This window comes from Pongo abelii, chromosome 6 (assembly GCF_028885655.2).
Source record: "Pongo abelii isolate AG06213 chromosome 6, NHGRI_mPonAbe1-v2.0_pri, whole genome shotgun sequence".
NCBI lineage: Eukaryota > Metazoa > Chordata > Mammalia > Primates > Hominidae > Pongo > Pongo abelii.
Window position 1 is genome coordinate 63,655,449 of NC_071991.2, and position 14,094 is coordinate 63,669,542.

Genomic DNA, 14,094 nt, shown 5'->3' on the forward strand with positions numbered 1-14,094 from the left:
ATGACGGAACTATATACATAAATCATTTAACCCACTTTGTGGCTTAATTTCTCTCTCCATCTGTAAAATGAAGATAATACTTGCCACTTACCTACTCACTAAAATACTATGAGGATACATGAGATAGTCTAAAAGCATTTTGAGATCCTAAGATAAAAGATGTTATATAAACACAAAGCTTTATTACCATTTCCACAGTAAGCAACATATCTTATCACAACAAGAAAATACAGGAGTGAAAAGTCACTAAACAAAGGATTAAGTTTTATGGACATCTTGCATTCCTAAATAGTTTAAATAAACATCTCTTTATTGATTCGACTTTTTTTAGTGTATACATAAAGTGGTTTTTAAAATGCAAAACCACCCAAGATTACTACATACTGTCACTGTAATCATAAAAAGACATTAAAGATATTATTACTTTATTCACTCATGTTATATAGCTTAGACTTCATTGCTCAGATTAGTATACATACCAGCTTGGCTTCTTCACTTTGGGAAAAATATAATAAATAATGCACAATAAAACAACAACAAAAAAATCTATTTGCATGGCTTAACATTATCCTGAAATACAATGCTTTTTTTTTTTTTTTTTTTTTTTTTTTGAGACGGAGTCTTGCTCTGTCACCCAGGCTGCAGTGCAGTAGCACGATCTCGGCTCATTGCAACCTCCACCTCCTGGGTTCAAGTGATTCTCCTGCTTCAGCCTCACTAGTAGCTGGGATGACAGGCGCGTGCCACCATGCCCAGCTAATTTTTTTTGTATTTTAGTAGAGACAGGGTTTTGCCATGTTTGCCAGGCTGGTCTCAAACTCCTGACCTCAGGTGATTCACCCGCTTCGGCCTCCCAAAGTGCTGGAATTACAGGTGTGAGCCACCGTGCCCGGCCTACAATGCCTTATAATTATTTTTCTTTCACACAGTTCTACATTCTCCCCATCAGGTGTGGGAATAACAAGTATGTGAATGGACTGAAAAGAAAATACCAATTTATGAAAGAATGTTTCTACATCAGAAAGTTGATGTAAGTATTAAGTAGGTTAATTTACAAATCCTCTACCAGAGTGCTGGCACAGAATTGCTCATTACATGGTAGCTACTGTTACCAATTCATCTCTGCTGAGTTCAGTGGCAATACAAGAATAAAATATGTCACTTTGGGAGGCTGAGATGGCAGACCACAAGGTCAGGAGATCGAGACCATCCTGGCTAACACGGTGAAACCCGGTCTCTACTAAAAACACAAAAAATCAGCCGGGTGTGGTGGCGGGCGCCTGTAGTCCCAGCTACTCGCTACTCAGGAGGCTTAGGAAGGAGAATGGCGTGAACCTGGGAGGGGGAGCTTGCAGTGAGCTGAGATTGTGCAGCCTGGGCGACAGAGTGAGACTCTGTCTCAAAAAAAGAATAAAATACGCTAGCAGAAACAAACATGCCAGTCCTGCATACAAAATAAAAGGTTTCTTTCAGGCCGGGCGTGGTGGCTCATGCCTGTAATCCCAGCACTTTCGGAGGCTGAGGCAGGTGGAACACGAGGTCAGGAGATGGAGATCATCCTAGCTAACATGGTGAAACCCCATCTCTACTAAAAATACAAAAAATTAGCCGGCTGTGGTGGCACACGCCTATAGTCCCAGCTACTTGGGAGGCTGAGGCAGGAGAATCGCTTGAACCCGGGAGGCAGAGGTTTCAGTGAGCCGAAATTGTGCCACTGCACTCCAGCCTGGGCGTCAAGAGTGAGACTCTGTCTCAAAAAAAAAAAATAATAATAATAATACAAAAAAAGGGTCGGGGAGCTTATTTCAAAGCTGCACATGTAGTACCTTCAATGTATGGGGCAACCAAGAAGACGCAATAAAAACTACCAAGTAAGAAAATAGTACACATTTTCTAAACAAAATTAAACCTCTGACTCTCCCAGCCAAAGTCAATCTCACTCTCCTCTGCGTATCCACAGCACCGTTAATCCTTCTGGTAGCACCCATAACTAACATACACATTAAAAAATATATTTTGTCACTGTTTTAGTAAGGATACAAAACCTCTACTAAAGTCTACATTTTTGTACACCTTTGAATTAGCATGGTGTGGTAAGTAAAGCAATGCAAGTGAAGTGAGAGTTGTAAATTTATGACTGTGCACTCAGAGATCCTCAGTTTCCTCAACTCTAAAATAGTAACACTGACTTCCATAAAATTTCTGCTCCCTATCTACTTTAAAGAGCTGTTTCTGAGGATCAAGTTGATTTTCCAGGGGTAAAGGCTATATAAATTATAAAGCAATACATAAACAAAAGGTATAATTATTTTGTTTCAGTGTTTTTGAACACGTATTCAGTAAAACCAGATGCCTTACAGATGACCTTGGCTACACAATCTATTCAAACTACTTGTGTACCAAGAAGCACAGGGATACACACACTTTGTTTACTGCAAAAAATGCATTTCTAGAAATGAGAGTACTGTCTGAACAAGCACTATACAAAATCTACAGCATGGTCCCTATGGAGCTGCAGGTATTTTAAGTTCGTAAGTACCCTTTACATCCCCTGAAGACACAGGTATTTTTGGCCATGATTCTTTGACTACTTTTCTCATAACATTTATGTAACAGTCATTACTTTAAAGGTCGCAATAATATTTAGGATGACCTTTATTTTGGTAAAGAACTGCTAGATGAGTTTCAAGTCAAAGCTAAGTCTGGGGGTGAGGGGTGGGGAAGAACTGCTAGAGATTCCTGATCCCTCTGGTCACCTTGACACACTCCTCCTCAAGCCTCCATATTATGAGCATTTCTTTGTTCAATGCCTAAACAACTTGGAAAGTTATTTCAATGAATAATAGAGGCAAATTATATTTGAGTTTGTATATTTAAGCCCGTTAATTGACTTTATCTAGATGTTTCACAGACAGCTAAGTTCAACGTACTGCTTTATTTCCACTGCCATCAGTAAGCCACCAAACTCCAGAGCAAGACCTCCGAGGCCCCACTTAAGTTTAATTCTATTGACTTCTCAGAGCTCATCTCTATTAGTCTCTCCCTTGCTCACTCTGCACCTGATATACAGGCCTCTCTTCTGGCCCTCAAACAATCAAGCTCATTTCCTTCTTAGGGACTTCGCATATACTCTCCAGTCTAAGTGGGGATGCCTTTGCACCCAGATCTTTGCATAGTTGATTCCTTTGTAATATTCTGGTCTGAGTTCAAATCTCTCCTCTTTAGAAATGCCATTCCTGACCATCCCATCTAAAAGTGGTTCCCCTCAGTATATCACTGTATCATCACCTAGTTTTAGCTTATTTGTCTTAAATTACTTTGTCCTTTTATAATCTGGTCTTCACCTCACTTCTGAAGGTAATGTGCCATGAAAATAGGGATCTTGCCTGTTATGTTCACTGCTGTATCTCTAGTATCATAACAGTGCCTAATAACTCAATAACAGTGCCACTCAATAACATATGCTTAATAAATCAAAGTTTAAAAATCAAAAATGATTTCATCTTCCAGTCTTGCTTCTGCTAATGTCCCTGTTTCAGTAAATGCTACTACTCTCCTTGTTATCTACACTGAAAATCTTAAAATGTCATCTTTTAGGCTACTTCTTTACTCATTACATCCAGTGATAACCGAATTTTGAAGACACTACTGCATAACAGCTCTTACGCTAACCTGTTTCCAAGCAAGATTATCATCTTGATCCAAGCCCTTGTTCAATCTGTGCCTCTACCAACCTAAATGGAGCTTTCCCTCCTTTCTCATCCTTCACACTGCTGCCAGAAAAATAAAAAAGTAGTGTTCCGATCATCTCACTTTCATGCTCAATAATGTTTAATCATTCTTCCACTGACCAAAGTCTGGCATTCAAAGCACTCTACCACAAGGACTTACTCAGCTCCTGGTTCACAGTCTTCCTCCTAATGACCCAAATCTATTGTGCATTTTCTCAGTGACCATTACAGGACTGCTCTGCTGCATTTGACACCACTCGCCACTCCACCCTTATTCAATTTTGACTGTATGAGCTAACTTCCTACATTTCAGAAACCCCTTCTTCTCTGTTAGCTCCTTTTTGTTTGGTTGTTTTTTTTTTTTTCTTTTTTTTTTTAAGAGATGGGGGTCTCACTCTGCTGTTCAGACTAGTCTTGAACTCCTGGGCTCAAGCAATTCTCCTGCCTTGGTCTCCCAAGTAGCTGAGATTACAGGCATGCACCACCATGCATGGCCTTAGCAATTTTTTAAAATCAGCACTTACATCTAAATTTATGTCACAGTCTTAAAAGATTTATCAGCCAGGTGCAGTGGCTCACACCTGAAATCCCTGCACTTTGGGAGGCCGAGGCAGGAAGACTGCTTGAGCCCAGGAGTTCGAGACCAACCTAGGCAACACAGTGAGATGCCATCTCTTAAAAAATTTAAAAATTAGCCAGGCATGGTGGCATGTGCCTGTAGTCCTGGCTACTCATGAGACTGAGGTGCTGAGGTGAGAGGATCGCTTGAGCCCTGGGGATCAAGACTTCAGTGAGCCGTGATGGCACCACTGTACTTCAACTTCAGCCTGGGTGACAGAGCAAGACCCTCTCAAAAACAAACAAACAAACAAAAAACACCCTCTACTCTTCCTAGGCTACTCTCCAGGGTTCTGACTTCTCATTCTAACTCTCTTCTTGGGGGACCTCATCTACTTTCATAACTTTTACTGCTATGTGTAAGCTGATTATCTTGCAGATCTGTGTCTTCCACTCAGAAGTGTCACACTCTTACTGTCAACTGCCAGTGAACACTTCCACCTCAGATTCCTCACAAGCAATCTAAGAACCAGATAGCTTAGCCCAGTTTCCTAATATAGCTCTTTTTCACCATTCAAATAGAAAATTTGGAAGTCATTCTTGATTCCTCTCTATCTCCTTCATCCCTGACAACAAGAGCAACTATTGTTTTATATCTACTATGTGGTAAGGCACTTTACTGGATGTTTTCCATATATTGTTTCACTTACTCCTAATATCCCTATGGGCTGAATATTATTGTCCCAACTTTTTATTTTTAAGAAATAGTCTTGCTCTCTTGCCCAGGCTAGAGTACAGTGGCACAATCATGGCTTACTGTAGCCTCTAACTCTTGGACTCAAGCAATCCTCCTGCCTCAGGCTCCTGAGTAGTTGGGACTACAGATGCATGCCATCACACCTAGTTAATTTTTAAAGTTCTTTTAGAGATTATGTCTCACTATGTTGCCCACGCTAGACTCAAACTCCTGACCTCAAGTGATCCGCCTGCCTCAGCCTCCCAAGTAGCCGGGACTACAGGCACAAGCCATGGCATCCAGCTTACTGTCCCAATTAAGATGAGAAAACTAAGGTTCTGAGGGGTATGTAAAACATCCAAGATCCTAAAATGGAAAAGTGACAGAGCTGGGATTTGAACCCAGGCTCAGCCAACTCAAAAAGCTATTCTCTTTCCACCATATACATTATCTATGTTGATCATAAGTCCCTGTTGAATCTACCTCTTCTCTGTTTTCACCATACCTATTGCTTGTACATTAGTGCAAGCCCTTATCACCAGTTTTGCCCCTTCTAATATTCATATTGCAGACCTAGCTCCCCAGAAAGCCAATGGGCCCTCCATACATTCACAATAAGGTCAGCATTTCTTAGCATAGTACATAAAGTTCTTCATGATCTAACTCTTGCTTAGTTTTATAACTTCATCTCTTGGCATTCCTGCTCCATGCCCACTCTCACCATCACCTACAGTGAACTCCTATCTTCTCTAATGTTCTGTGTCTCCGAGCATTTGAATAATATAGCTGGAATCCAACACATTCTCCCACCCCAAATCTCCATCTCCCTTGGTCTGACAAAAGCCTATTCATCTTACAGATTTTAGTCTTTAATCCTTCTTACCAATGAAACTGCTTTGTAAAATAATTTTTTTAATAACTCAAAATTTCTTGGTATTGTAACTACACATTATGGTGAAACAGACTGAGGATGGCCATTCTTTTATTTTTCTTCTACATTACCAGAGGTAAAACATTCCAAGGCTGCTTGGAGTAGCCAAGCCATCTTTCTTATTCCTTTTTTTGTTCTGCTTTTTTGTTTTTTTTAAATTTTTTCCAATATAGAAACTGGGCCAAGGTAATGGAGGGGGACAGTTTGTTGGTAGGTAGTAAGATATTAGAATTGCTAACTATTCAACAATATCTAGCTTGTTGGGCATTTCTTGCTCATTTTCTTTTAGTACCAGTAGTCTTTTGCCTCAGTAGAGTAGTAAAATTTGAGACGACTTGAATTTAAGCTAACAGGAGGAAAGGAAAGTCAGGTTTAGCTAGTAAAGGAAAAAGGCATATTCCATATAGAATAACCTAGTTCTCTGGATTGTGAGGCAGGGGCCTATGCCTAAGCCAACAAATTCTAACTTGAATTTTGGTATACCTAGCTCCCTAAGAGATCTCAAGAATTGGTTGAATTAGAATTTAAGTATTTCTGGTCTTACTAGTAAGATACCATCTCATTCCATCATAATATTAGTCATAAATTATTTCCAACAAAAGCTGCTCAAGAAAGAGGCCATCTGTGTGGTTTTTATGTCATTTGTCCTTTGGCTACCAAGGTTTCTGGCACACTGAAAGTACTTAATGAATGTTTCTTAAATACAGCGAATGATAATCTAAAATCCATACAAACATAGAAGCTTTCTTATGAAACTCGGCCAGCAGTATATCACAGGGCTGCTAGATGACAGCTAGTTTACAATACACATGCACATGGGTGACAAGACAGTAAGAAACCAAATCAAGTGGATATCTGCTACAATTCCTCCCTGACTCACTGATATGGCAGTCAGATCATTTAGAAGCAGATCCCAGAGCATAACCCTCAACCTTGGTTCTGAAACTATGTACTACTCTCTCAGGTATCAAATTTATCCTATGACATTTGCTATCTACATTCAACAAGGTTTTTTTTTTTTTTTTTTAAAAAGAGTATTATAAAAATGTTAACTCTAAAAAATTATAGGCCCGGCATGGTGGCTCACGACTGTAATCGCAGCACTTTGGGAGGCCGAGGTGGGTGGATCACAAGGTCAGGAGTTTGAGACCAACTAGTCCTAGCCTGGCCAATATGGTGAAATCTTGTCTCTACTAAAAATACAAAAAAATTAGCTGGGTGTGGTGGCGGGCATCTGTAGTCCCAGCTACTTGGGAGGCTGAGGCAGGAGAATCACTTGAACCCGGGAGGCGAAGGCTGCAGTGAGCCGAGATCTCACCACTGCACTCCAGCCTGGGCGACAGAGCAAGACTCCATTCTCAAAAAAAAAAAAAAAAAAAAAAAATTATAACTAAACTTGCCATTTAGGGAATAGGCTAAGATTTCTCCCTTTCTACCTATTTTGATGAAAGAAAATAGTTTAGTATTACAAACACATATACTTTAAGTTTCTTTTTCTTCTGATTTTAAGAACAAAGCATGCTCACCATAGAAAACTATGAATGAGGAAATGAAATCATCCAGAAAGTAATTACCCATAGATTACCACTATTATCATTTTGATGTGATGATCTAAGTTCTGTTTTAATCTTTGTTCAATGCATTTTGATGCGGATACAACTTTACTACATAAAAATTCTGTATTATCCTCTTTTACTTATTTAATAATATAAGTACTTCTAAGTTATTAATATTACAAATTATTTTAATATAATGGTTGTGCAATATTTCATCATATACCATAATTTACAAAGCCATTACTGTACTATTAGATATTTATTTCTAAATACTTATTATAAGTAACATAAAGTAATGAGCAACTTGAACTAAAATATTGTTTATTATTTCCAAGGGATAGTCCTAGAAGTGAGGTTACTAAATCAAAGGACATGAAACATTTGTAAGACTATCTAGATTATAAAATTACAGGAGTATATATAAAGAGCTGCATTCATTTACATTTCCACCAGAAGTATGGGAGAATGCTGTTTCATCTCATGGAGCATGAGAAATTCAGTAAAATTTATAAAATCATTTAATAAACAAAAAATTGGATATCTCACTGTAGTTTCTAATAGAAGTGATTACTGCTCTCACCTCTAATACTATACATTTCCTTAAGGTCTAAGCCAATGTAGTAAGGCAAGAAATAACAGATCTATATAAGAAATACTTAAAAGGAAGTAACGAAACTGTCATGATTTACAAAAGATATATTACTTAGAAAACCATAGAAAAATCAACAAATTATTATAATATGACATCTGGACATCAGCGAGATGGCCAAATACAAGAGCAACATAAAAAAGCAACAGTTCCCAACCATATCAGCAACAAGCAATTGGAAAAAAAAAAAAAAAAATTCCATTCATAATAGCAACAATAACCACAAATACCTGAGAAATCAATCTAATTAGAAATATGCAAGATCTTGAGGAAGATTTAATAAAGGATATAAAACAAGACCTCAATAGAGAGAAATATATGTTCTTGGATAGGAAGAATCATTAAACTAAATGTGTCAATTCTTCCAAAATTATTCTATGAAGTGAATGCAATCACAAATTTAATTCGAAACTTTTCCATGAAACTCTGCTAATTTGACATGTGAAAAATGAGCTAAGAAAACTTTGAAAAAGCAGAATAGTTAAATAAAGATATGTTATGTAGCTACAGTAATTAAAATAAGGTGCTGTTAGCTTAGGAATAGGGACAGAAGTGAACAGTTTAAAACAGATGCGTGTGTGTACACAAAATAATCCAACTGTGCCTTATTTCTTCTTTTGGAAAAGACGATTTTCAAGGTTTTTTCTTATAGTAAATAGTAACATTACTCTGTAAGTAAGACAGATCCGCAAATTTGAAAAACAAAACTATTTATCTATCTACCTATAAACTCACCCAACAATAAACTGAAAATGACCTATTTAATAATAGTCATACAGCAGGTTCAAAGTACATGTGTTTCTTAATTATGTTTTGTGCATATAACCTAGGGAACAAGGTTTTCTAATAGAACTGATCAGGAAAAACAAAAGCTGTTGATTTCTATGATTCAAAACTTGCCATGGGGGCCAGCTAGATTTTTTCTGTTCTGAATAATACTAAAATGATTCTTAACTGAGCCTACCTAGATTGACTTCCTTTACAGATTAAACTTGGAATCTGCCTAAGCAAATGTCTAAAGTCCTCTCAAAAAATATGTCTCCTAACATTGCAAATAACTTTCAATAAACAAACTCTAAAATAGGATTTGGTTTACATAATGATCTGACTTAAAATAAGCAAGGAGGATGTATATTCCTAAACATAAAAAGATAACCAAATATGCTTAGGGCTGGGGAGGATAGAAAGGAGAAATGGTGAATGACTGCTAATAAGGGTTTCTTTATGAGGTCATATAAATGTTCTAAAACTAGATTGTGGTGATAGCTGCAAAACTCTATCAATATACCAAAAGCCACTGAATATACACTTACAGTTGTTGTATAATATGGTATGTGTATATATAAATAAAGTTGTTTTTTTTAAAGGTAACTAGATTAAAAAAATTTTTTTTTTAATTCTACTTTTGTTGGCTCTAAGTACCTTTAAGCCAGTGGTTCCCAAATGGAGGTAATTTTGCTTTCCAGGAGATACTCAGCAATGTCTGGAGACATTTTTGGTTGTTACAAAGTGTGAGATTACTGTTATATGCTGAGTAGAGGCCTGGGATGCTGCTAAACATCTTACAATGCACAAAACAGACCCCCAAAACAAAGAATTACCTGGACTAAAATGTCAATAATGCTGAGGTTAAGAAATCCACTGAAACTCAGCATTGGAATAACTCAACTAACATTTATGCCTCTCATTCATATCATTATAAACAGCTATAACAAAACATATGAAAAATTAAAATATGGTACATTTGTGTGATCCCTATAAAAACTACGAGTCTCCACAAAAACAGAAACTATATGACTGTGAATTAAAGCCTTTGAAAAGACAGCTATATAAATTTGGGAATAGGCTGTGACAGTTTTGACAGACATATGACTAGAGAGATTCCATGGTACAGTGGTGGTAAAAAAAAAAAATCCTAGATTTGAAAATTATGCTTATTAATTACAAAATACTTCTTTGCCTTATGCAAGAGCTTCAATGACATGTTTTCCTATAGATGAACTATAAATGAAAATGTTAAGAAATAACTGAATACCTTCTGTATCTCTTAAATGAAGATGAACCATATTAGCCAATGACTTCCAGGACTATCAACATACTATGGGTCATGTACAATCTGTGAACCAATATTGAGTTACTGAACAGGCACAACAGTTTAGTAGAGCCGAAAGTACAACTTTTGGGTCAAGCAGACCTGTTTCTGAGTTCTGATTCTCCCTGCAGTTTCTTCCTTTGAGGACCTGGGAGCTGTGGGAGTTGACTGAAATAGTGTATATAGCACAAGTCTTAGCATAATGTATGATAAACACTCAAGAGGAATGTTAACTCCAGTAAAACAAACTGCAAATGTATTAAGTACAAATACTTAACAGCCATTCACATTTCCCTAAGTCCTAGCACTTTGGATGTGAACTTAGTATACAAGTGAGATTTATTCATTCAGCGAACATCTACTGAGTACCTGCTATGTGCTTAATGCTGCTGGAGAAATGATAAATAAGATCTGACCAGAAGCCCTCACATGTAGGGAAGACACACTCAGATAATTATACTATGCACAATAACAAAAATGTGCATAAAATGCCTACTTAACAGAGAGAACAGTGATTTACTGTCAAAAAGAAACAATGAAGGCTTCACAGAGATGAGTCCACTGACAGGTGGAAAGAATAAAGGCAAATGGGAAGGCAGTGGGAAGGCTATATTTAAAGACATAACCCTGAGACAGCATACCACTGGAGATTAAAGTTCAAGGAAGTGAGGGGGCTAAAGATGGGGTTGGAAGGATAGATCAGGAAGGGCCTTAATTAAACTTTTTTTTTTTTTAAGAGACAGGGTCTTGCTCTGTTGCCCAGGCTGCAGTGCAGTAGTGCAATCATAGCTCACTGTAATCTCAAACCCCTAGGCTCAAGCAATCATCCCACCTCAGCCCTCTCGAGTAGGACAACAGGCAAGTGCCACCATACTCAGCTAAATTTTTTATTGTGACAAGGTCCTGCTATGTTGTCCAGGCTGTCAACTTCTTAAAGAAGGGACTTTCTAGGGTAGGAGAGAGGGAATCCTTGTTAAGGTATAATGCCCATCCTTCCCATCCCCAATCCAGAATACCTGCCACACAATAATCACTTGCACTTACTCAATTTACTAAATGGCTATAATCGAACTAAACTATTTTACACTTATACTTTGTCTAATGCTCTCTCCTAAGACTTGGGGAGGTTATGTATATTTCCCAAGATTACACAGCTGCTATTAAGTGGCAAAGCTAAGATGTGAACCTAAGTCAGCCTGAATCCAGAGCCTTACACTCTTTTCTGGTTGGCTATATTCTCTATGCACTAGGATATTATTTGGACTTTGCAGGCAACATGGAGTTAGAGGTAAACACAGTAACACCTGTCTATCAATTCTGATGCTTGAAGGTATTGCTCTTTTGAACCTCCCTGAGCTAGGAAGGAAAGGCAACTCTAGTCATTTGGTGTTAGAGAGAAAAGCTTAGGAAAACAAAACATACACCCTCTTTGATACCTAGTTATTTCTATTTATTCTAATCTTGCTCCAGATAACTGTCAACTATTCTCAACTCTGTTTATGTTGAGGAAATCCTTCCTAGCCGGCAAACCCTAGAAAGATCTGAATACTTTTCTTAAACAGAATTTGCCATATTTAAAACAAAACAAAAAAAACTTTCTAATTTTCCCTCATTCTACATTGAACCATACTTGCCTAAGTTGATGGTGAAAAATAAATCAAAAAAGGAAAATCTGGCTAATTCTATGTGAAATTTTAAATAGTCTTTAAAAGTTTTAAAGCTACTTCCAGTCTTTTAGATGTACAATGAGTCACCATAGTAGTAATGCATTGCTATAGCCTCTATCACCAACTTTTATTCTACATTGGGCTCTATTACTCCTTGACAGTTTTTATAACTTGAAAAGTCTGCAATTGGAAGCCTATGAAGGTTGTGAGGAAGCTTGGCACAGTGGTGCACACCTGTGGTCCCAGCTACTCAGAAGGCTGAGACTGGAAGACTGCCTGAGCCCAGGAGTTTGAGTCTAGCCAGGGCAACACAGTAAGACCTCATCTCTAAAAAAAAAAAAAAGAGAAAATAGATTTTTAAATGAAGATTGTGACGAAGGGAGCAGGGGTGTATCAGATCTCAGTTTTAGGAAAACTCTGAAATGTCAAGAACAAAATAAACATGTGAAAACCTAGAGGCAGAGATATCAGTTAGGAAAGAAGCTATTTTACCTTCCAGATCATGAGGCTCCGAAAGAGAGCCCTGACTGGCCGGGCGCAGTGGCTCACACCTGTAATCCCAGCACTTTGGGAGGCCGAGGCGGGCGGATCATGAGGTCAGGAGATCGAGACTATTCTGGCTAACACAGTGAAACCCCATCTCTACTAAAAATACAAAAAATTAGCTGGGCGTGGTGGTGGGTGCCTGCAGTCCCAGCTACTCAGGAGGCTAAGGCAGGAGAATGGCATGAACCCGGGAGGCCATGAACTCCAGCCTGGCTGACAGAACTAGACTCCATCTCAAAAAAAAAAAAAAAAAAAAAAAGAGAGAGCCCTGACAAAGGAATGAATCAGATATAAGAATAAATAATAACTATCATAATAAATAGTTGCTAGCACTTAGTGAAATCTTTTCTGTGTTCTAAGCACTGTGCAAAGTACTTTACAAATCTTATCCCACTAAAGTAACATGATTTCTGCCATTTTACAGATGAGGACACTCAGACCTAGAGAAACACTTGATCAAGATTTAAGTGGCAAAACCGAGACTTGAACCTTAGAACTATAAACTTTTGTTAAGATCATTAATTGATAAAGATCAAATAAATCTATAAGTATTCTAATCTGAGTAATGATGATCCCATTAACAGAAACAGGGGAACCGCGGAGAGGAATCAGGTTTGGAAAAAAAATCAGTTCTACATTCAGATGTCTCCTACAGACAGACCCCAGCTCAAACTCTGTCTTCAACTACAACTGCTCTTCATCCAAGAAGTCAGGCTTGGCACTATCTCTTCTCCAACCACGATATTTAACTTCCTGTCCCTTTCACTCCCTTCATTTTTGAGCTTAATCTTCATCCTCACTTTGTTCCCTAGTTATGTGGACACACTCTCAATCCAACCCTCCTCTGGCTTCACTTAGCATCCGTGGTAATCCCTTGTGTCTCTCTGAACTTCTGCCATACCTGATGGTAATTCTTATCATCCACTTTCTGGTGTTCTTAGGCTGCTAAACACCAAGGAAAGAGGTTACAGGAGGGCTAATAAAGCCCTAAAATTTACATTACCTGAGCCATCACTGTTGCTTGGTAACCTTTCATTCATCCTATGTTGGCAATGTACATAGCCCTTCATTGGCTGTTCCAATTTTTTTCCCTCTGTCCTCAAATCCTCATTCCCCTTTCCTTGCACCTTACAATCTGTGATGATTTTGCCTCCTAATTTACTGAGAAGTCACCCAGAAGTATCTTTATTCTCCCTTCTATTATCAGCATCTGACTAGTTCTCCAAACGTTGACTCATCTTTTTAAAATCTCATTTTAGAAGCACTTTCACTTGGATGACAGACCCTGTCTCAAAAAAAAAAAAAAAAGAAGTTACTTATCAGTGCTGTCCAATATGATAGCCTCTTGCCACACGTGGTTATTAGCACTTTAAATGTAGTTAATGCAACTGACGAAATAAGTTTTTAATTTTAATTAATTTTAGGTTTATAAGCCACATGTGACCAATGGCTTTCATATTGAACAGCACAGTTCTTAGGTCTTATCAAATGATTCAAACACAAAACCTGCTGAACTTTTCTCAATACTCTCAAGTCAACATTCAATACCATCTGCAAATCCTCTTAGCTGCTGACATACTCCCCTGTTCTCTTTCTATTTCTCTGATGGTTCTCACTTTTCTTAACTT

The 14,094-nt window shown here is 37.9% G+C and overlaps 1 protein-coding gene across 1 annotated transcript in view; it reads right to left on the bottom strand.

Annotated features, from left to right (window-relative positions):
• The window catches only part of SP4 (Sp4 transcription factor), an 86,658-nt gene that overhangs the window by 37,889 nt on the left and 34,675 nt on the right, over positions 1 to 14,094 (bottom strand). The window lies entirely within an intron of this gene.